We start from the raw sequence: 23,411 nt of genomic DNA, 5'->3' as shown, positions 1-23,411 counted from the left end.
CCCTCTGAAACACGAAGTAGATTTGTAGATATTTAAGAATCCAGTTAATACTTCAAAGAAAATACCAAACATCATAACTAGTTCAAGCCTCCCCAACCCCCAAAATAAATTCACAGAAATAACAGCTACTTTAACGTTCTTGACGAATACATACGTACAAATACAAAGCGAGAGAGAAAATCGCCCAGGAGTGAACAGAATGTCTCCCATTTAATTATCCGTCAGGCTGCCTGTTAAAGGACATGATGCAGCTACTAACCAGTGAAATGTAAATGGCTACTGATATAACTGTTATTGTCAGTTACCAGTTCCTGTTATTTAAATAACAGCAGCAAACTGGTTACTGGTAATTCAGCTTGCCGACCTCAGCTACTGTTCAGTGAAACGTGATCGGTACCTCCACTAACAGCTACATGGCAGATACCAGTTCCACTAATTCAGAGAGTTGCTACAAATAACCAGTTATTGGAAAGTGCAGCTACTAACCAGTGAAATGTAAATGGCTACTGATATAACTGTTATTGTCAGTTACCAGTTCCTGTTATTTAAATAACAGCAGCAAACTGGTTACTGGTAATTCAGCTTGCCGACCTCAGCTACTGTTCAGTGAAACGTGATCACTATCTCCACTAACAGCGACATGGCAGTTATCAGTTCCACTAATTCAAACAGTTGCTTCAAATAACCAGTTATTGGAAAGTGCAGCTACTAACCAGTGAAATGTAAATGGCTACTGATATAACTGTTATTGTTAGTTACCAGTTCCTGTTATTTAAATAACAGCAGGAAACTGGTTACTGGTAATTCAGCTGCCGACCTCAGCTACTGTTCAGTGAAACGTGATCGGGATCTCCACTAACAGCGACATGGCAGTTATCAGTTCCACTAATTCAAACAGTTGCTGTAAATAACCAGTTATTGGAAAGTGCAGCTACTAACCAGTGAAATGTAAATGGCTACTGATATAACTGTTATTGTCTGTTACCAGTTCCTGTTATTTAAATAACAGCAGGAAACTGGTTACTGGTAATTCAGCTGCCGACCTCAGCTACTGTTCAGTGAAACGTGATCGGGATCTCCACTAACAGCGACATGGCAGTTATCAGTTCCACTAATTCAAACAGTTGCTGCAAATAACAGTTATTGGAAAGTGCAGCTACTAACCAGTGAAATGTAAATGGCTACTGATATAACTGTTATTGTCAGTTACCAGTTCCTGTTATTTAAATAACAGCAGGAAACTAGTTACTGGTAATTCAGCTTGCCGACCTCAGCTACTGTTCAGTGAAAAGTGATCGGGATCTCCACTAACAGCGACATGGCAGTTATCAGTTGCACTAATTCAAACAGTTGCTGCAAATAACCAGTTATTGGAAAGTGCAGCTACTAACCAGTGAAATGTAAATGGCTACTGATATAACTGTTAATGTCAGTTACCAGTTCCTGTTATTTAAATAACAGCAGGAAACTGGTTACTGGTAATTCAGCTTGCCGACCTCAGCTACTGTTCAGTGAAACGTGATCGGGATCTCCACTAACAGCGACATGGCAGTTATCAGTTCCACTAATTCAAACAGTTGCTGCAAATAACCAGTTATTGGAAAGTGCAGCTACTAACCAGTGAAATGTAAATGGCTACTGATATAACTGTTATTGTCAGTTACCAGTTCCTGTTATTTAAATAACAGCAGGAAACTAGTTACTGGTAATTCAGCTTGCCGACCTCAGCTACTGTTCAGTGAAAAGTGATCGGGATCTCCACTAACAGCGACATGGCAGTTATCAGTTTCACTAATTCAAACAGTTGCTGCAAATAACCAGTTATTGGAAAGTGCAGCTACTAACCAGTGAAATGTAAATGGCTACTGATATAACTGTTAATGTCAGTTACCAGTTCCTGTTATTTAAATAACAGCAGGACCTGGTTACTGTTAATTCAGCTGCCGACCTCAGCTACTGTTCAGTGAAAAGTGATCGGGATCTCCACTAACAGCGACATGGCAGTTATCAGTTCCACTAATTCAAACAGTTGCTGCAAATAACAGTTATTGGAAAGTGCAGCTACTAACCAGTGATATGTAAATGGCTACTGATATAACTGTTATTGTCAGTTACCAGTTCCTGTTATTTAAATAACAGCAGCAAAGTGGTTACTGGTAATTCAGCTTGCCGACCTCAGCTACTGTTCAGTGAAACGTGATCAGGATCTCCACTAACAGCGACATGGCAGTTATCAGTTCCACTAATTCAAACAGTTGCTTCAAATAACCAGTTATTGGAAAGTGCAGCTACTAACCAGTGAAATGTAAATGGCTACTGATATAACTGTTATTGTCAGTTACCAGTTCCTGTTATTTAAATAACAGCAGGAAACTGGTTACTGGTAATTCAGCTGCCGACCTCAGCTACTGTTCAGTGAAACGTGATCGGGATCTCCACTAACAGCGACATGGCAGTTATCAGTTCCACTAATTCAAACAGTTGCTGCAAATAACAGTTATTGGAAAGTGCAGCTACTAACCAGTGAAATGTAAATGGCTACTGATATAACTGTTATTGTCAGTTACCAGTTCCTGTTATTTGAATAACAGCAGGAAACTGGTTACTGGTAATTCACCTGCCGACCTCAGCTACTGTTCAGTGAAACGTGATCGGGATCTCCACTAACAGCGACATGGCAGTTATCAGTTCCACTAATTCAAACAGTTGCTGCAAATAACAGTTATTGGAGAGTGCAGCTACTAACCAGTGAAATGTAAATGGCTACTGATATAACTGTTATTGTCAGTTACCAGTTCCTGTTATTTAAATAACAGCAGCAAACTGGTTACTGGTAATTCAGCTTGCCGACCTCAGCTACTGTTCAGTGAAAAGTGATCGGGATCTCCACTAACAGCGACATGGCAGTTATCAGTTCCACTAATTCAAACAGTTGCTGCAAATAACCAGTTATTGGAAAGTGCAGCTACTAACCAGTGAAATGTAAATGGCTACTGATATAAATGTTATTGTCAGTTACCAGTTCCTGTTATTTAAATAACAGCAGGAAACTGGTTACTGGTAATTCAGCTTGCCGACCTCAGCTACTGTTCAGTGAAACGTGATCAGGATCTCCACTAACAGCGACATGGCAGTTATCAGTTCCACTAATTCAAACAGTTGCTTCAAATAACCAGTTATTGGAAAGTGCAGCTACTAACCAGTGAAATGTAAATGGCTACTGATATAACTGTTATTGTCAGTTACCAGTTCCTGTTATTTAAATAACAGCAGGAAACTGGTTACTGGTAATTCAGCTGCCGACCTCAGCTACTGTTCAGTGAAACGTGATCGGGATCTCCACTAACAGCGACATGGCAGTTATCAGTTCCACTAATTCAAACAGTTGCTGTAAATAACCAGTTATTGGAAAGTGCAGCTACTAACCAGTGAAATGTAAATGGCTACTGATATAACTGTTATTGTCTGTTACCAGTTCCTGTTATTTAAATAACAGCAGGAAACTGGTTACTGGTAATTCAGCTGCCGACCTCAGCTACTGTTCAGTGAAAAGTGATCGGGATCTCCACTAACAGCGACATGGCAGTTATCAGTTCCACTAATTCAAACAGTTGCTGCAAATAACAGTTATTGGAAAGTGCAGCTACTAACCAGTGAAATGTAAATGGCTACTGATATAACTGTTATTGTCAGTTACCAGTTCCTGTTATTTAAATAACAGCAGGAAACTAGTTACTGGTAATTCAGCTTGCCGACCTCAGCTACTGTTCAGTGAAAAGTGATCGGGATCTCCACTAACAGCGACATGGCAGTTATCAGTTGCACTAATTCAAACAGTTGCTGCAAATAACCAGTTATTGGAAAGTGCAGCTACTAACCAGTGAAATGTAAATGGCTACTGATATAACTGTTAATGTCAGTTACCAGTTCCTGTTATTTAAATAACAGCAGGAAACTGGTTACTGGTAATTCAGCTTGCCGACCTCAGCTACTGTTCAGTGAAACGTGATCGGGATCTCCACTAATAGCGACATGGCAGTTATCAGTTCCACTAATTCAAACAGTTGCTGCAAATAACCAGTTATTGGAAAGTGCAGCTACTAACCAGTGAAATGTAAATGGCTACTGATATAACTGTTATTGTCAGTTACCAGTTCCTGTTATTTAAATAACAGCAGGAAACTAGTTACTGGTAATTCAGCTTGCCGACCTCAGCTACTGTTCAGTGAAAAGTGATCGGGATCTCCACTAACAGCGACATGGCAGTTATCAGTTTCACTAATTCAAACAGTTGCTGCAAATAACCAGTTATTGGAAAGTGCAGCTACTAACTAGTGAAATGTAAATGGCTACTGATATAACTGTTAATGTCAGTTACCAGTTCCTGTTATTTAAATAACAGCAGGACCTGGTTACTGTTAATTCAGCTGCCGACCTCAGCTACTGTTCAGTGAAAAGTGATCGGGATCTCCACTAACAGCGACATGGCAGTTATCAGTTCCACTAATTCAAACAGTTGCTGCAAATAACAGTTATTGGAAAGTGCAGCTACTAACCAGTGAAATGTAAATGGCTACTGATATAACTGTTATTGTCAGTTACCAGTTCCTGTTATTTAAATAACAGCAGCAAAGTGGTTACTGGTAATTCAGCTTGCCGACCTCAGCTACTGTTCAGTGAAACGTGATCAGGATCTCCACTAACAGCGACATGGCAGTTATCAGTTCCACTAATTCAAACAGTTGCTTCAAATAACCAGTTATTGGAAAGTGCAGCTACTAACCAGTGAAATGTAAATGGCTACTGATATAACTGTTATTGTCAGTTACCAGTTCCTGTTATTTAAATAACAGCAGGAAACTGGTTACTGGTAATTCAGCTGCCGACCTCAGCTACTGTTCAGTGAAACGTGATCGGGATCTCCACTAACAGCGACATGGCAGTTATCAGTTCCACTAATTCAAACAGTTGCTGCAAATAACAGTTATTGGAAAGTGCAGCTACTAACCAATGAAATGTAAATGGCTACTGATATAACTGTTATTGTCAGTTACCAGTTCCTGTTATTTAAATAACAGCAGGAAACTGGTTACTGGTAATTCAGCTGCCGACCTCAGCTACTGTTCAGTGAAACGTGATCGGGATCTCCACTAACAGCGACATGGCAGTTATCAGTTCCACTAATTCAAACAGTTGCTGCAAATAACAGTTATTGGAAAGTGCAGCTACTAACCAGTGAAATTTAAATGGCTACTGATATAACTGTTATTGTCAGTTACCAGTTCCTGTTATTTAAATAACAGCAGGAAACTGGTTACTGGTAATTCAGCTTGCCGACCTCAGCTACTGTTCAGTGAAAAGTGATCGGGACCTCCACTAACAGCGACATGGCAGATATCAGTTCCACTAATTCAAACAGTTGCTGCAAATAACCAGTTATTGGAAAGTGCAGCTACTAACCAGTGAAATGTAAATGGCTACTGATATAACTGTTATTGTCAGTTACCAGTTCCTGTTATTTAAATAACTGCAGCAAACTGGTTACTGGTAATTCAGCTGCCGACCTCAGCTACTGTTCAGTGAAACGTTATCAGGATCTCGATTAACAGCGACATGGAAGTTATCAGTTCCACTAATTCAAACAGTTGCTGCAAATATCCAGTTATTGGAAAGTGCAGGTACTAACCAGTGAAATGTAAATGGCTACTGATATAACTGTTATTGTCAGTTACCAGTTCCAGTGATTTAAAGTAAACAAGAAAAAACATAATCAAAATGAACACAGTAGAGCGAGAGGCAATGTACAGAAAGTTCAAATGAAAGCTTATGCATATGCAAGTATTATGAAATGGATTACTGACGAGAGAAAGGAACTACATCTGAAATGGCAGATATAATACCTCAATCAACTCGTTACTATTTAAAGTAGACACAACGTAGAATGGGACTTTCACACTGGAAAACGTGACGTACTTTCTTAAATCTTGGCAGCCCAGGAATTATATTCCAGATATCAGTGTGTCTAAAACTATCCAACAAAGATTAATCATGCCCATAGAATGATATAAATTTTCATACAGAGATAATGGTCTTATAGAATACTTAGGGCCACAATTACGAAACTTCATTCGAACCATCTTAATTTTTTTTTTAAAATTCCGGACTGCACATACAATTTTAGAAATACTAATCTCTGAACTTGTGTTGGACTTCTAGGCAGGAACACTGTGTTTACTTTGAAGACAGATACACAGATACCAGCAGTCTGGAGAAAAACAATGCCACGCAACTTAAGATGGCTGTCGTCTCGGTTGCAGTGCAATGCGTTGTCTGGTACAAGTTTACAGACGTTTCAGAGGAACTTGCTGCCTCAGACATCAAGGCGATGATCAAGGCAACATGTATCTCCGAAACGCTGGTAAATTTCAACCTGACTTCACAGCGCTACGACCCGGAAGACGGCCATCTTGTTACTCGCTGCCATACAATTATTTTATTAATATAATTTGTAGTCTTCAGATACTGCTTTAATTAGTTACGAGTTATCGGAATAGAAAAAATCACCACTTACCGCATCTAATATCTGAACTTTACTCTTCTGACGAGACGATTTCATTCTTAATCGTGTAACGCTCGCAGTAAGTCCCTCTGGAATATGACATTAGTAGTTCTTATTTCTATGCCCCATTTATTTTAACATTTCTCTAGTTAATTTCATTTGTAAAAAAAATATTAAACATCCTTCAATTAACTTCAATGTGTTAATAAAACGTAGCAATGAGAAAATATAAAAATTTCAAATTTTTCATAATAATACAAATTTTGACTGGAGTAGAATTTGATCACGATCTCTCTTTGTATCTGCCGACATATTTCGATCTGTGATTCAGATAATTTCTATTAATTATGTTGCCTTCATATATAAATCTGTATATGTATAAAATATAATATACCTTGCACACAAACATTCGATCGATTCGGCTCACATTCGACGAAACACGTCCCGATCACTTTGAGACACCGTAACATACTCCCGCTTTACCATATCAGGCTTCTAAATCACAAGTGAACGAGTATTTCTGCACAAATTGTTATCACGGGCCAAAAAGTTATATAAAATTATAAATTATATTCATCACGATATGGAGGACGAAAATTCAGTAGAAGTTTACTTGTAGGATATAAATATAACTTCTTAAAATTGTTATACGAGGTGCGATCGGAAAGTTTACAGACTGTGTCAATAGAGGGCGAACCGGATGTAGTACGAGCTTCTGCCGCTAGGGGGTGCGGCCTACATTCATAGTGAATCAGTGTGCCAGCCGGCATCATCGAATTAGCATTTGTTTCTTAGTTACGGGCGTTTTGGTAGTGCATTACACCGACCCTCCTGCGATTTCGGAATGGCGTGTGCATCAAATTTTGCCAAAGACTCGCCAAAACGGCTACGGAAACCTATGAAATGCTAAAGCAAGCATTTGGGGAGTCCGCAATGGGTCGTGCACAAACTTTTGTGTGGCATTCACGTTTTAAAAATGGCCGAACCTCTGTCGATGATGACGAGCGTTCTGGACGACCATCTTCGAGCACAACGCCCGAAAATGTTATGAAGATCGACGTCGTACCATCAACGACTTGTGCGACATTGTTAGGATAGGCTATGGGACCTGTCAGCTGATTCTAAAGGAAGAACTCCACATGCGACGCATCCTGTCTGAGGACCAGAAGCAGAATCGACTTCTCGTTTGTCAGGAGCTCAAAGATCTTGCAAGAACCGACCCCAACTTCCTTTCTAAGCTCCGTGTGACTTCTTCCTCTTCCCAAAGATGAAAAATCAGCTAAAGGGAAGGAGATTTGAGACGATAGAAGAGATTCAGGCAGAATCGCAGATGGTGCTTGACAGGCTGACAAAGAAAGATTTCCAGGGATGCTTCCAGGCTTGGCAGCGGCGCTGGGATCGTTGTGTTCACTCCCAGGGGAACTACTTCGAGGGTGATGGATGAATTTAATACCTGAGATAAGTGTACGGGTTTTTATACGCGCAGTCTTGAAACCTTTCGATCGCACCTCGTATCTCTTAAAGATAGAAGATTAATTAATGAATATTGCTGATTAAATTAATAATTACAATTTAAAATTAAACATTAGATCTGCGTATTTTATTCAGGTCGGCATTTTATCGAATTACTTTAGTGATATTTTAAAAATGTGCCTACCTGAACACAAGAAATATGTTACGTCTCGATAATATTCCCTATATTTACTAATATTATAAACATATAAGAAATTGTATATATAATAATACCATAATCATGACTCACTTTTGACATTGCAAGCTTGGAGTAAAGATAATGTTGCCATGACATTTCATCTGCTGGACCAATCTTATCAGGGAAAGCGAGCTGTATCTTGGCAAAATTCCATTATGTCAGTCTCCGGCAGTTTCTGAAATACAGTCGTAAGTAGTTTATTTTATCACAAGAATTAAAATGTCCCCTGCACATGTCAAGAATTTGAGAAATACAAATTAAAAATGAAAACAAAAACTGACGAGAAAATGCATAGCCACTAGAGTTTCTGGCATGCTGTCACAGGCTTACGTAAAAACATATTCACATTAATCGCATTGCTGTCAATCTTCATTCTAATTACAATCATCCCCCCTTCCCCCCAAAACCCCAATTTACAGCTCCGCAATGAGCTGATAAGCAGTTAATGCGCTACGCAAACCACGTGACCAGAAATCGAGAAAAGAATCCCTGAAACGAGACAAAATTTTCCTCTACATGGCTTTTCATAACCTAAAGATTCATTACTGTATTCACAAAAGCCCACGACTGTATGATGTCCTCCGACAGGTAAATATGATTTAATTCCAAAAAATTCTATTTCTGTAAGATGATAATCGACTTAAAAAAAAATATTTTAATATTTTCCGTCAAATCACAATTTTTAATAAGATAATAAAATATAAAATATTTAAAATATCATTTCACGTTCCGCATCGAATGATCGATTTACAAATTGGAACGTCTCTTACGACATTTATAATTTATACCTGAGGACGGTTAAATATAACCGAAACATCCTCAAAATTATAATTTGGGTAGTAATTTTGAAAACAAAGTCACAGTGCATTCCTGTTGGATATTTCTGATTCTTAGTTTATTTCTCAGCTGTACAGGTTATGGGATAATGAGTACCAATAATGAGTTTAGGAGGAGGAGGATATGGAAGAAAGCGAATGTGGCCGATTTTAAGGCAACTGTCACAGGATTCAACTGGAAGGACTACAGAACTTCAAGAAAATATAAATACGTAAGAACAGTCTGACCTCAGGCAATTAAACCCAGAATCTTCAAACACAAATATAGAATAAAAGTACCAAATACTTAATAGTATTTGATTTATGATTTACGGAGTAAGATATTAAATATATAACATTTAATACTGCGACAGTTAGTAAATAAAATAGTTATAGTAAGAGACAACTACAGTTCTGAGTTTGAAAAAAGTTAACGAAATACTAAGATTTCCATGTATCTGTGTCAAATTCAGAAAAAATAATATCAAGTTATGGTAGGCGACATACAGAAAATTACATTCTTTTAAGTCCAAGAAGAACAAATTTTTAATAAAAATAAGGAAATGAGATGATAATGTTGCATCATATTGTGTTGAAATATATACTTGTTCAATTTTATCAGTCTAAACACAATAAAATATTATTACAATTAACATTTAAATATTTAAAATATATTAAAATGACGCTCTCCATCGAAATGCTCGATTTAGATGGAGAGCACCATTTTAATATATTTTAAATATTTAAATGTTAATTGTAATAATATTTTATTGTGTTTAGACTGATAAAATTGAACAAGTAAAAATAAGGAACTCAAGTTTATCAATGTTTCAAGCCATTAAATTCCAGCCACCACTTTACTGTCCACATCTTTCTCTGACATACTGGTATCTCAAATAATTATATCTTCGTAAACCGCCTGTGAATACGATGGCTCTTGGTGGTCGGGAGTTTAAATTCATGAAGCCTCGTGGACCAAATTCAAATTTATTCTGGCATCACAGAAAAGATTTCTGCTGCACTGAGGATAACAATATCCAGGCAGATAAGACGTAAAATATTACCAAGCTTATTATCCCAGATTGAGAAGAAACATAGGAGTAATATTCCTATTAATCAGATATTAACAAACCTTAAATGGAACCTAACGAGGTGAATATATATTTAGAGACAGAATCATTTCACAGTAGAGTAAGAGTGTGATGATGAATTGTAAGTATATTGTTTACCATATGCGTGCAAGCTGTCAGAGCTGAGTAAATGAGATATAAAAATTAATTTTTTTTTTGCAATATTACAAAATTACATTTTATTTCACCTCAGTTATCTGAATACTGCCTGAAGCTGCAATTTCAATATTAGTACCGTTGATAGTCCCCCCGTAAGTTGTGCATTTCCTTCCCTGTCATCCTGTACCTTCGCTTCTTTTCTTTATGTCAACCCGTTCCCAACCTTCATTATTTTCCCATCTTCTGTTGTTTTCTTAGGTCATATAGGGGCCAGTCTCTGCCCAGTGGTCGTACGCTTCATGCTGCTTTCATTTATTTCAGAGAAAATTGGGGTTTTATTCCTGGATTAGAAACTGCGGCTGACAACCGGCACAGGTCACAGGGACTTCACGTTCATTCATTCTTTGTTACTTGCCTGTATTTGTCTATAAGCATGTGTACTCTTGTTCAATAACATAGTTTGTAAATAAACAATTTTGTTATAAAGGGTTCTGGACCTGTGTACGTATCAATGTGATAATGTGTGTAGAGATTCATACTTCCACGTGTTAATATTTATTTCTGGCTATGTCATGAAAATGATGTAATTTAGAGATAAGGTACAATTACAATACATACTCTCACTGGCAATCAACACCAATCAAATAAATGTTCCCTGAAAGTGTTCTCATAGATTTAAAATTTTTAGGGTAAAATAATGTGAAAGAAACCAAAAATTCCAAAGTCATTACCACGTTAACTCGGTGGAAAGAGCATGCGTGACATTTTTCTTTTTTGCACAATTCCTGAAAATTGTTAATGCATGTGAAATGGTAATATCAGAGAAGCTCAACGCTCGTGTGCTACTTCATAAGGTATCACGCATTAAGACTGGCAAGTGTCATTGAAGTCCGTGTACATCCATTTCTTGACTTGACGTGGAATGACCAACACTGACCTCAGTTGGGAGAACACTCAAATGTTACTGTTCAACTGTTAACAGGCCTCATCCTGTATTCCAGGAGCGTTGCAATCATTTCTAAACAAATCTCATAATTAATTGAAATAATCACGTTTTAATAACTAAAGGAGACACAAAATGAGACATTTAATTCCACGTAGGTAACTTAATGTGGGACATTTAAACTTAGTATATCAGGCAAGTTAAAGGTTAAACAGAGATTGACGAAAAAGTGAATTTCTTGTGACGTTCAACAATCTACAAACGGCAGAGGATGCGCTTTTGAAATCTGGGTAATACGGTTTCATAAATCAGGCTATCCAACCTCACAATGGCTTGTCAGTTCTTACCACAAGTTGTCAGCTCCTCTTTTTCCTTCTTTGCCCAGATGTCATGAGCATTTTCCGCCAGCCTCTCAGCCATGTTCTGCATTTCTCTGCTTAGTGTCAGATTAGTCATATCCACTGGGTGTGGGTGGTAGTTAAATGGTGTAGCTTTATCAACCTCAAAGAAACAAAGTTGTATGTTCAGTGGAAGATTATTAATTATTATTATTATTATTAAAGCTCTGAATGGACCTTGTATTGCCCATGGCAAATCATCATTGCTGCGCTATCTGTTGGGTTTTTGTTATACTGTTTGCCCCATTCGACACTGAAGCATTGCACTTTCCATTTCTTCCATCGCTTTGTTCATAGAAATGACTTTACACGAGGTATTTTCTTTGCTTTCTCGACACTCCTGCTGTTTAAACCAGGAAGCAACTTGGCCTTTCGCCCCGCCTCAATTTGGAAATGACGGAAGTGTTATAGGAACCCGTTAACAGAAACATTGGAATTTGTGGTAGTGGGAGCGAATTCGACAGCGCTGAAGATGAGAAGAGTGTTGTGGTTGAAAAACCATCAGACAGCGAAGCAGATATTGTGAGGGACGCAAAAGACAAGTTAGTGAGCAATTTTCTATTGAAACAACTGCAGGGCGATTGGAAGAGGGAAAAACTTGACACTTTGTATGTCACGAATCTGTTACTGACAGGCCATTTAAATACTGTCACAGTGTTAGCTTAGTGGATATATAAATATTAGCATGAAGGGTTAAAACAAGTGCTGAATTCTGTGGGCACTGGAAGAGGTGAAATAAGAGCGCATACCTTATCATAAATGAATTAATACTTACTGGGCTCGTTTTGGAAGATCTTCTTGTGGAATTTCTATTGTTTGACGGTACTTCAACATCTGAGTGTTCCACAGTCCAACCAATAGCAAGCAGGGCTTTCAAGGACTCTCTCACTGGCTCCTTATAACGCTCTTTCTCCTGAATATAAGACGACAGCTTTATTTTAGAAAATATTTTCCACGTCATACACAGATTCATGTGTGTTCAGAAGTTTCCATGACATCAAATGTACAAGTAGTTTAGAATTAATACAATGATTTATACTCGTCACCTCGCATTATAAAAGTGAATTCTGGGCAGCTGGCGGGGCAAAGAATGGATGCGGAACATTTGTACGGACATCTCTTCGAAAATGGCCTTTAGGAGAACTGATAAGTTGACGGAATGGAAGGTAACGGAACCGACCGATTGGGCTGAGCTCCCAGTGTAGGAGTTCTTTGTTGTTAGAAGCTGAAATATAATCTTGCATGTCATAGCGAAGCGTCCATTACAGTTTTACTTACATAGTCATTCAGCATGCTGTATGGTTCCAAGCGAGGGTGAGCTTTATAAGCATCAGACCACTGTTCTCCATTATACCCAACCATTATCCAATTTCTTACTGCCCCATGAATCATGATAATGTTCTGAGAACTGTTGGACAATATTGTTGAGATCGTTGTTCAAAACCACACTGAAACAAAGTTATAACATGAGAGAATTCAATCTATGCCATCAAATTGTGAGAATGCATATAAAATAATCATATTCTCAGTTTTCTGTAATGTATTATAAGAGAGAATCAAACTGATTATAAGAAAAAGTCATATAAACTAATAACATATAAGGTATTGCATGTGCGTCATATTGTGATTTATTTAAATAGTATTAAAAATATATTAAAATTGGCCATCAATCACAATATAAGATAATTAAAAGATTAAAATATCATTTTTACGTTCCGTATCGAGTACTCGATTTACATGTGGAACATTTACGACATGTTTCGGCTATATATAGCCATCATCAGAGTCGGTAACCAGCCACGATCCGATACAGTATAACTCCAATCTCTCCTAATACTGCTACGATATTACTTCTTGGTCCAGTATACACAACATTGGCATCACTACGAAATACAATCATATTAGTGACATGTGACACAACAACGGATGAAGATACAATATGAAGGACGTGAACATCATAAGAAAAATGAAAACTAAAAATCAGTAAAAATCAGTAATTCAGTTAAAAAGTTTATAACATAACACCTGATGATGGCTATATATAGCCGAAACATGTCGTAAATGTTCCACATGTAAATCGAGTACTCGATACGGAACGTAAAATGATATTTTAATCTTTTAATTATCTTATATTGTGATTGACGGCCAATTTTAATATATTTTTAATACTATTTAAACTAATAACAGTATCTAAATCTGTGGTTCCTGCCCAAGCCATCTGATCATGAACACACTGTGATGAAACCACTGATTATAATCACAATCAATTATTCTTGTTTTCTGCACCAGAAAATACTAAAACAGAACCACTGGAAATATTTGTCCTTCTGTTCATTTTCCCTTCTTGTCATCCAGTCTACCTCTGCGTCGCACATGGCTATTAACGGGTGAAACATGGCACTGTGCCACTACTAGTTACACTGCAGCTTGTATGGCTGTCGTCTGTACTGGCTAAGAACCACTGATTCAAGACATTACACTAAATGTTCATGATCTTATTTGGCACTAACTTAACAAATATTACTCTGCTCATGCCACCGCAAGATAACTTTTCATCAACTCGAAATGTTTCTCAGAATTAGACGGTGTTACTCGCACGGTCTACTTACTTCTCCCTACTCTGCAAATGGCCTTACTACAAATTTCGAGAAAGCAGAAGGGGGTACAGAAGCCTAGACCTAAGCAAACGCATTTCTCTGCCAGCTGGCAGAATGTCACTCAAGATGTGTTGTGGACAGAGAGAGAAGGAGACCTTGCGGCACTCGTATTACGTGGAAAATTCTCGTCACAATATTTTGCAACATCACAGCCGATTACCTTAAGATCAGTTTTAATATTGTTGTCTCATATGTTACTTGGTCTCTGAGATTTTCTGACCATAGTTTTGTTTATATTTACTTTTTGGCCAAGTATGCAACTTTAATAAAAAAAGTTACTTTTTTATACATTGACCACTTGAGGAAACAAAGATGTTGGAAACATAACTTACTTCGTTCCACTTCCACACCTTCTATGGAGCCTTAAGGTTCATTACCATGTTCATACCAGTCAACAGTCTGCCACTGAACCCTCTCCTGAGCCAGATGGATCCAGTCCATGTCCTGAAACCCTGTTTCTTGAAGATTTATTTTCAAAAAATCTTCCTACCTTTCCCTAGGTCTCCTAAGTGGTCTATGAATTTTAGATTTTCAACAAAAATGTTGTAAGCATATGGTATTGACATAATGCAAGCTACAAGCCTTACCAATCACATTCTTTTTTATTTACTCTCTCTATAGTAATGTTTTATAAGATTTTCACTTATTTATGGCATTCGGTAGCTCGTCTTCCGAAATCCCCAAGATACAGAACTATTTGTCACATTGCCCTTGCATGTGTTGAAAGAATGTAATGGGTCGTAGAAATGTATAAAATTAAGGTTAAAAAATTATGTCTAATAATTTACAATGGTGTCCAAACATGTAACTTTTGCGGTTGTTACTGTGGAACAGAAACTTGCAAAAACAATAGATACCTGCTGGTATTTACGGGCTGTGGGTTGTACGGACCATCAGGATCTGTCCCTGTCTTTGAGCTGTACCATTCATCATCATAATTTTTGGAAAGAGAATAGTCTGGTGGTAAGGCACAACCAATGGCAGTCAAGCATGGAAGCGCTTTTCCAAACAGCTCTGGATCATAATCCTAAGATAAACAAACACTTTGTCTATTTGCCACTGATACAGCTGAGTAACATCTTTACAGCATGTAAATACTGTCAAACAAATACTAATAAATACTAGTGGATGCAGTCTAGACTAAAAGCTCCCTTTTAATGTCAGATGAGCTCAACTCATCACAGTTGGCCTTCTGAATTAGCTCCCAACCAGTAGCTATTCTATTCCTCAAAATTTGCTCGAATATGGGAAGAAGAAAACTGTGTTTTGTTGAGAGAAATGCAGTGTTATGCTACTTCCCACTAGCATAACTGGAACACATACGAGGCTCGTCCACAAAGTAAGTTTCCCTGGGGCCGTTTACAGAAACAAAACACAATTTCATGTAAACATTTATTGCAACAGATACAGCAAGTGTCCAGCTATTTTTCAACATATTCGCCACCGGAATTGAGACATTTGTCATACCGTGGGACCAACTTTTGAATACCTGTGTCGTAGAAGTCTGCTGCCTGGGATTGGAACCACTGTGTGACAACCATCTCCGCCTCTCTGTCATTCTCAAAACGCTGACACTGACCAGACAGGAATTTCTTGAGGTGTAGGAAAAGATGGAAATCACTGGGAGCGAGGTCCGGGCTGTAGGGTGGATGATTAAACACCTCCCAGCTGAACTCCTGCAGGAGACTTGCTGTCCGTCGAGCCGTGTGCGGCCTAGCGTTATCACTGACCGCACTTCACAGTCGGCGGGAGCTGGAATAAGAACCTCCATCTTCAACAGCTGCAACGATGCTACTGTGAGAACGCGGGAAGTGCCGTTAGTGCATGCGCCATGCTACGTCATTGCTCTATCACGTACGCACAGTCGCTTCGAGCAATATAAGGTTTGCTAGCTGTGGGACGAGTGGGAAACTTACTTTGTGGACGCGCCTCGTATATCAGATTATGGGTCTACTACCCTCAAAATATACTGATCACCTCATTCCCTCACCACCAAGCGGATTACAGACACTAGATATGGTAAACTACAAACATATCACATAGGTCAGTTCCTGTATTCAAAATTGCCAATAGCATTCTCATCTACGACCACTCCCACCCCTCAAATTCACCCACTGCCTCATCTCGTCATGTAAACTTTACATGCAGCAAACTACAAATGCATAATATAGGTTAGACTCTACATTAAAGAATTATAATGTTCTGGTTTAACCCACCTCAAACTCACCAACCAATGGTAAACTACAAACACATGAGTGGATTATTATTTGTTCTGGCATCTTTTAATATTCTTTGTGGCTTACATTCACATACCACTGACAAGATTTTGAATGCCTGATACAACTTCTCAGTGTATAGGGTTGATAACTACAAAACAAAAAACAGCCATAAAACATGAAGGAATAACGCACAAGACTGTGAATAAAATAACTTTTATAAAGTGGCTCCAAGTAAAGGCCTCTGTAGGGTGACACACACATCCTACTGGAATCCACTGAACAGTATGATGGACAGATGATAAATTTTGAAACTATAAATTACCATTTTGGACAGAGAATCAAAGATGTTGCTGAACAGCATCATGGTCAACCTCTTCTCTTCATCACTGGATGCGCCGTACATCCCTTGCCCTGAAGTAGAACCGTAATACTTGGCACATCGGTCATAATGCAGCATCAGTAACTGGAAAACACAAGTTAGTTGAAAATGATAAGAAATAACTAAGAGTCTAAGTTTTGTTTAATACTGTGATAAGACCGCCACGGTGGTCTAGCGGTTAGAACGCTGGCCTTGTAATCCTGGGGTCTCGGGTTCGAATTTATAACTTGTGTTGGGCAAGGCCGTGGTCTAGGCAACACGGAGTTTTCGTCCGTGGCATCCCAACAATTACTCCATTCACACACAGAAGAAGGCAATGGCAAACCACTTCTGGATCGTCTGCCAAGAACGTATATGAACAGGTCCCAGTCCGAGAAAAGGATGGAAGGATCCTGTTCATATGGACCTGTCGTCAGACAGAACACTAAATAAATAAATAAATAAACTGTGATAAATATAATTTATAAATTTTGAAGAAAATTGTTTAAATATGTTGCAGAAATTACTTATTACCTTGATATCCAAATCCATTTCCACTGTATATTCATTATAACAATGAAAGACAACAAAGACTAGTTTTGGTGGTTGTATTAAAATAATGTATATTCTATTTTATTTTATTTCATTATACTTGACTTTACTTCAGTTTACATAAAAAAAGATTTCTCTTCAAAAATAAATTTTTCGTGAATTTACACTCTGGAATTCTTATGTTGTAGTAACATAAATGGTCAAGAATCTGCATATAACTAACAAGTTCTTCCCCAAAATATGATGATGAAGAAAAAACATTTCACACTATGTATACATACTCTGAGGGCTACAGTGGTGTACTCTGACAGCTTGGAAACGTCAATGGTAAGCTTCCTCAGTAACTTTAGTAACATGCTTGGTTGCATTTGGCTGTAACAGAAATTATATCGTAAGAAATAGGTGTTTTAAACACGAAATGGAGTGTTCACTGTCTGATAAAGAAAACAGTGTTTAAAAATTTCAGCATACTTCCAGCAACAAATGTTAATCCACGACTGACATTTCTACAGCAGTATAAAATTCAGGTTCCATACCTATCGACCTTTGAACCTGGTAACCCAAGAGCATACTTGCAGCTAGAATCCTCTTTATCAGTGACACTGAGAATGTATTTGCTGTTGGCCAGCGTCAAGACAAATTGTCATCGCCGCACCATCTTTGTAACATTGTGCTTCCCATTTCAAAAAATCTGTTCATTCATATGTATGACTGCACGAGTTATTTGCCTTGCTATCAACATCAACACTGTATCAGCCACTAAGCAAAATCCAAAATCACAAGTTTGTTCATTTCATATTTTGTACAATAACATTAAAATTAAAATCTTCCTAAAACTTTGGAAATGGTACACCAAATATCTTTGAAATGAACGTTTAATACCACTAAAATACTAAAGGAATACTGTGTTAGACATTGGTCATGCCTGAGGTACACTCAATACACGTGATTTTTTCAGTAGTTGGGCTCTACTCCCACCTTCAGCTGATTATGCAGACAGATCTTCAATAACTTTTTTAATTCTTAGTGACAGTGGTTGGGAATGAACCCAGGACTATTTAAATACCATGCCAGTGCTAACTACTAGAACACCTCTAAAACATATTTGCCTGTGAACAGGTTGCCCTTATACAAAATTAAATTCTCTCCAGCATTGACAGCGTCTTTCTCTGTATGCTCTTGCTGTGTTACAAGTAGGTTGCATAAGAAAGGCTCAACCAACAAAGCGAGGCAACAGAAACATGCCGTGCATCATTCTTGTAAATTTCCACTTCACCCAATTTTAATTAAATCTGACTGTCATAAGCGTACTTAATTATGATACTTACCTGGTAAGAGCCACAAGGAAGTCTGACACGGCTTCTCTCTGGCCCTTGGTAAGCATTCTGTTTTTGGACAGTCTGTACACTGTATGCAGAGTGGCATGCAGCAAATTCGCATAATCATCAGCTTCATTGTAGAACGAGGAGTGTTTGATAAGGAGTGGCAAGATGGAATTACCAATGTAACGATTCATTGCCAGTGCCATGTCAGATTCATAGCCATCATTCTGAAATCAAGCAGGACTTAATGAATATGGTTTAACAGCTGAAAATCTCTGAAATCAGTTAAGGTGTATACTGTAACAGCAACTCAGCCATAATTACAAATATTCTTTTCATTACAGAATTATCATAATATACTTCATAAGAAATGCTACTGTTTCCGCACCCATAATTCCAATTATATGTTTCTGTTTTTCAAGGACAAGGATCAGTGTTGATGTTAGACGATATGAGAATTGGCGCTTTTTAGTACAGAGAACAGGAATATATATGACAAACTTATTAATTACAAATAATGGTTTTAAGATTTTAGTATTGAAAGAGCTATGGGAACAAAATTTTCCATAATCATTTCTAAAATTATAATACTTACAACTTTATTAACAAATAAAAATGCCATCATTTGTGATTTCAAAAATAAAATGTATTAATTAACTGTACAGCAAACAGCTTACTCTGTCCAACATAGTCGCCGCACGGAGATCAGGAAGGAACGCATCTTCCAGGAGTTTGTAGAACAGTTCTTGGGTCTCAATACCATAAACTCTCTCCAGGAAGAGTACTATGCTTTGTTTATTGCCAGGAATGAGACCAGATGGCATATCACTCTTAGGCCGTTCCTCTCCTGCTGCAGGATTTGTAAGGGTGAACCTCAGACTCAGCACCCCCTGTAGGTCTTCCAGAGGCACCAGCGACCGCAGAATGGCTCTTGCTCGAAGAGACTCATTTTTGCCCTGGGCATTAACAAGCAAAGACCTGATTAAGCAACATACACACCTTTTTATCACACCAAAACATCTACTGTCTATATTAAATTGTAAGTCGTGTCTGTTAGGCATAATTTTCACTGTCATCTTATCACTGCAAGCAGTGGAATTTCGCTCATTGATCCTGATACTCCAGAAATAGATTTCTTCAACCTGACAGACAGGAAGGGATAAGGAAGGCTAACATGACCAAGACTGAAGAGATGCGTCATAAATGAAGAAAACAACGTATGTCCTATTGCATTTTGATTTTCATTATTAATAAAAAACAGCAATATCTCTGAAACAAAACAAAACTTTCAACATCCTGTAATCACTCAGCAATTACTATCAGTTTCTGAGCAAAATTATATATAAGATATAAAAAATTGTCTTATAGCTTTATTTTGTTTGTTTCAAAGGTTTCACATTTTAACTCTAAGACCGAAGTAATTGGTGTTTCTATTTCTTTGCATCCGTCACTTCTCATACCGCAAAATGCGCGTGACACGAGGTACCAACTGCGACAATGTAAATAAGTCACGGCATGTTTTTTTACAGATGTCACTGTATTTGTTACACTCATTCCATGTTGAACTAAGAGCTGACTTCTGCCAGTTAGTTACTTTTGGCATAGTAACTGTAGCTTCTGTTATTCTTCCTCTTAATTGTTGTAAAGACATTGTTTTGAGAAGAACATTTATCCCGTACACAATCTCAAAGTAAGAAACCTAATGGATTGAGATCAGGTAAATGAGAAGTCACCCCACTTAATGGTACCTGCACCTTCTCGTGGTGGTGGGGCTTGAGTACCTCAATGACCCCAAGAGCTACTGGTAGGGCCTCCCTAGCCAGATTGGTCGAGGGGGAGAGGTCAGACTAAGACAGGTACCCTGATCCTCCAGGTTGAGGGTTGGTCGCAAGGCTAACAACCTTGCGCCGTAAAAATGAAGATGTTTCGAAACCTTGATCAAAGCCTCGGACAGACGGACCTAACAGAGGACCGAATGGAAGAGGAGAATTGAGGAGGCCACGGACCGAATACGGACCGGAGAGACATAGAAGAAGAAGAAATGAGAAGTCAAGAAATTGGTCCTCCTCTTCTCACAATCAGGTATTTAGTATCTTGGCATTCAGTATTTGCTACAGAGCACGTTACCAAAACATGAGGGTACACCATCTTACTGAATGATATGTTAACCTGTCCCACAAGCTTTGTAGATGCAAAGCTTTCTAGTCTGTTCTAATACAAAATGCAGTTTCATGTTACATGTGAAGAAAAATTAGCATTTTGGTGCGTGTGAGTGCTCACTACATATATATATCTCACAAATAATTTTTACGTGTTGTATGTATATGTTAAATGGACTAGACAAAAAATTTAACAGTTATGCCTATTTGCAGTCCCAGGCATGGAATACTGCTTTGTCAGACAGACATTTTAATCTCCTATCCTCATAGGTATCAACGTAAAACATTCAAAACAAGAGTGTCTGGTCTTACAGTTTATAACGTGTGATTAAAAAAATTTCCAGATTGGCTGTAAGGTGACACTACTAGTCTGTAAAAATTTCTCCTTAATGAAGGCATAATACAATCTGTTGAATCGTTTTCCATTTTTAAAAATATAAGATGCATAATTTAAAAATAATGTGTTACGTGCTATCAGCCACCTGGTAAGTCACAGGTTTAACATTACTCTGTTAAGAGAAAAATTGTGTAGCTGAAAGCACAGGAGTTTCACGGATGCTTACAACAAAGGCAGAAACACTGGATTTTCTGTAACAGGACACCATGAAATGAGCATTTAATGTATTTTATAAAAAGAGCATAAATTTTGTTAAATAACCTGCGCAATAACAGAAACATCTGGAGCACAGCGCCCCAGCAAATCCACCAAAGTACAGTAGAAGTTCAGAATGGCAGATCCAGTGTCAATGTAGTCTTCATCTTCATCGCTCTCAGGCAGTGGATGTTCAAACTGTAATATGGACATCGTTCCTTCTGCTTCATCCATCAGCTTCCTCCTATCAGCAATGCGCTCTGACATCTGGAATGACAGAAACTCGCCGATTACCAAAAGAACCACAATACCAACAAAATATAAAACAAATCTGATACTTCTCTTTCATAAACATTCTCAATGTAAACATATTGATTCACTCAAGGGGAGTGATATTTCAAGCATGTACACACGCACAAAACAGTCGTCATTATATTTAATAGGTCCTATTAACTCCTGGATATTCATGTTTAAAAACTGTGTAAATTCTGGTTTGTAACATCCAAAATGTGATAATTGTATAATTTCATAATTAGCATCTTGGAATACTGGTCTTACAACAAACAGCCCTGCACAGAACATTTGTGCTCTCTATGATACAAATTTTCAATGAACTACAGATTTTCAAGTAAGCGTTCTGCTCCCTCTTTTTCTTTTCTTTTCTTCACTTTGAAACCTGATCATTACTCTCTGCTGTAATCTATTAAATCATATCATCCCATTTATGATGTTCATAAGCCTTCAACATCAAAAGATTGATAGCTATAGCAGGTTCTGGGAACATAATGAGAGGGAGACTAGAACTACTGTGAAAATTTCTACATCTTTGAACAATAACAGCTAGAACACCCACCAACAAACACCAAAGTTACTCAAAATTTTTTCCTGTCACTTCCTACCCCCACAATAAATTTCAGACTGTAGCTTCAGTTCTTACACAGGTTGGGTTGAGGGTACTGCCCTTTGTTAAAAACAATTTCTGTTGAAGAAAAGAATTATTATAAATTGTGCCCCTAAAAAAAATATATCCCAAGTATGCCACAAGCACCAAGACGTAGAGAACACCTGCAGTAGATCATGTCCGTGGCTGCATGTAACACTATAACAGTATATAAAGTAATTTGAATCAAATGTCAAGTATCACCAGAATACAACAGATTTAAAGAGCTATATTACTAGTTAATGCATTAACACTGACTGCTGTATATGTGCTTGATATGATGAACTTATGAGCAAACCTTATTTGCTTCCATGACAGCTCTCAGCAAGCCTTCTCCTTCTCCTCTTAGTGCCGGACCTAAGCACTCTGGGCGACGTATAAGAAGACGGATCACAAGGTTAGCATTTTCTTCTACACTCTCACCTACAAATAAAATACATTATTCATATAATTTTGACCTTTGTATTGTGGGTTTGTGAATGATTGAATATTACAGTAAGTTATTTTATGTACAGCTAGCACATCTACAGGATTCCACATTGTAATAGCTGGATGCAGGAAAAATTATTCTTAACAACATATTTTGAACGTCTGTTCATATTAATTTGGTCATATGTAATAAAGAAGTTTTATGAAATGAAACTGTAGAAAACATCCATAAATTATAATAAATTCTTCTAGGGTCTAAGAAGAATTCATTAAACAAACTCACCGTGAAAGCTTCAGATCATACATTGGTATAATTAATCAAAATTAAATAGAATCATGCTCTTTTAATATTTGCAATAAATGCGTTCACAGTATGCAATTAAATAAATCTGTACGTAAAGAGAAGCCAAAAACCGAATTCGCATACAAATGGAAGAGAAGATAATGTTAACTAAGGTCATCAGAGTTTACTTTTTTTATCTATGAATAGGGCTCTTCATATGTTTCTCATACAGAAAAGATATAAGA

The 23,411-nt window shown here is 37.7% G+C and overlaps 1 long non-coding RNA gene and 1 pseudogene across 2 annotated transcripts in view; one reads left to right on the top strand and one right to left on the bottom strand.

Annotated features, from left to right (window-relative positions):
- Nucleotides 1-23,411, top strand: part of LOC147870927 (uncharacterized) — a 474,306-nt gene that overhangs the window by 2,446 nt on the left and 448,449 nt on the right. The gene's annotated exons all lie outside the window — the stretch shown is intronic.
- The window catches only part of LOC147870934 (ryanodine receptor-like), a 70,487-nt pseudogene that overhangs the window by 9,182 nt on the left and 37,894 nt on the right, over nucleotides 1-23,411 (bottom strand). The window contains exons 34-45 of the transcript XR_015533026.1: nucleotides 22,753-22,877; nucleotides 21,581-21,781; nucleotides 19,441-19,719; nucleotides 18,770-18,990; nucleotides 17,723-17,813; nucleotides 16,854-16,994; nucleotides 15,170-15,339; nucleotides 12,934-13,103; nucleotides 12,431-12,568; nucleotides 11,605-11,758; nucleotides 8,322-8,445; nucleotides 6,572-6,648 (exon numbers count right to left, since the gene is read on the bottom strand). The product of XR_015533026.1 is annotated as a ryanodine receptor-like (transcript). The remainder of the gene's footprint in view (nucleotides 1-6,571; nucleotides 6,649-8,321; nucleotides 8,446-11,604; nucleotides 11,759-12,430; nucleotides 12,569-12,933; nucleotides 13,104-15,169; nucleotides 15,340-16,853; nucleotides 16,995-17,722; nucleotides 17,814-18,769; nucleotides 18,991-19,440; nucleotides 19,720-21,580; nucleotides 21,782-22,752; nucleotides 22,878-23,411) is intronic.

This window comes from Zootermopsis nevadensis, unplaced genomic scaffold (assembly GCF_977971745.1).
Source record: "Zootermopsis nevadensis isolate Lab colony 2312 unplaced genomic scaffold, Znev_1.0 Znev_ptg000083l, whole genome shotgun sequence".
NCBI lineage: Eukaryota > Metazoa > Arthropoda > Insecta > Blattodea > Termopsidae > Zootermopsis > Zootermopsis nevadensis.
Note: the sequence above shows the minus strand (reverse complement) of the source record. Positions and strands in the feature narration are given on the sequence as shown.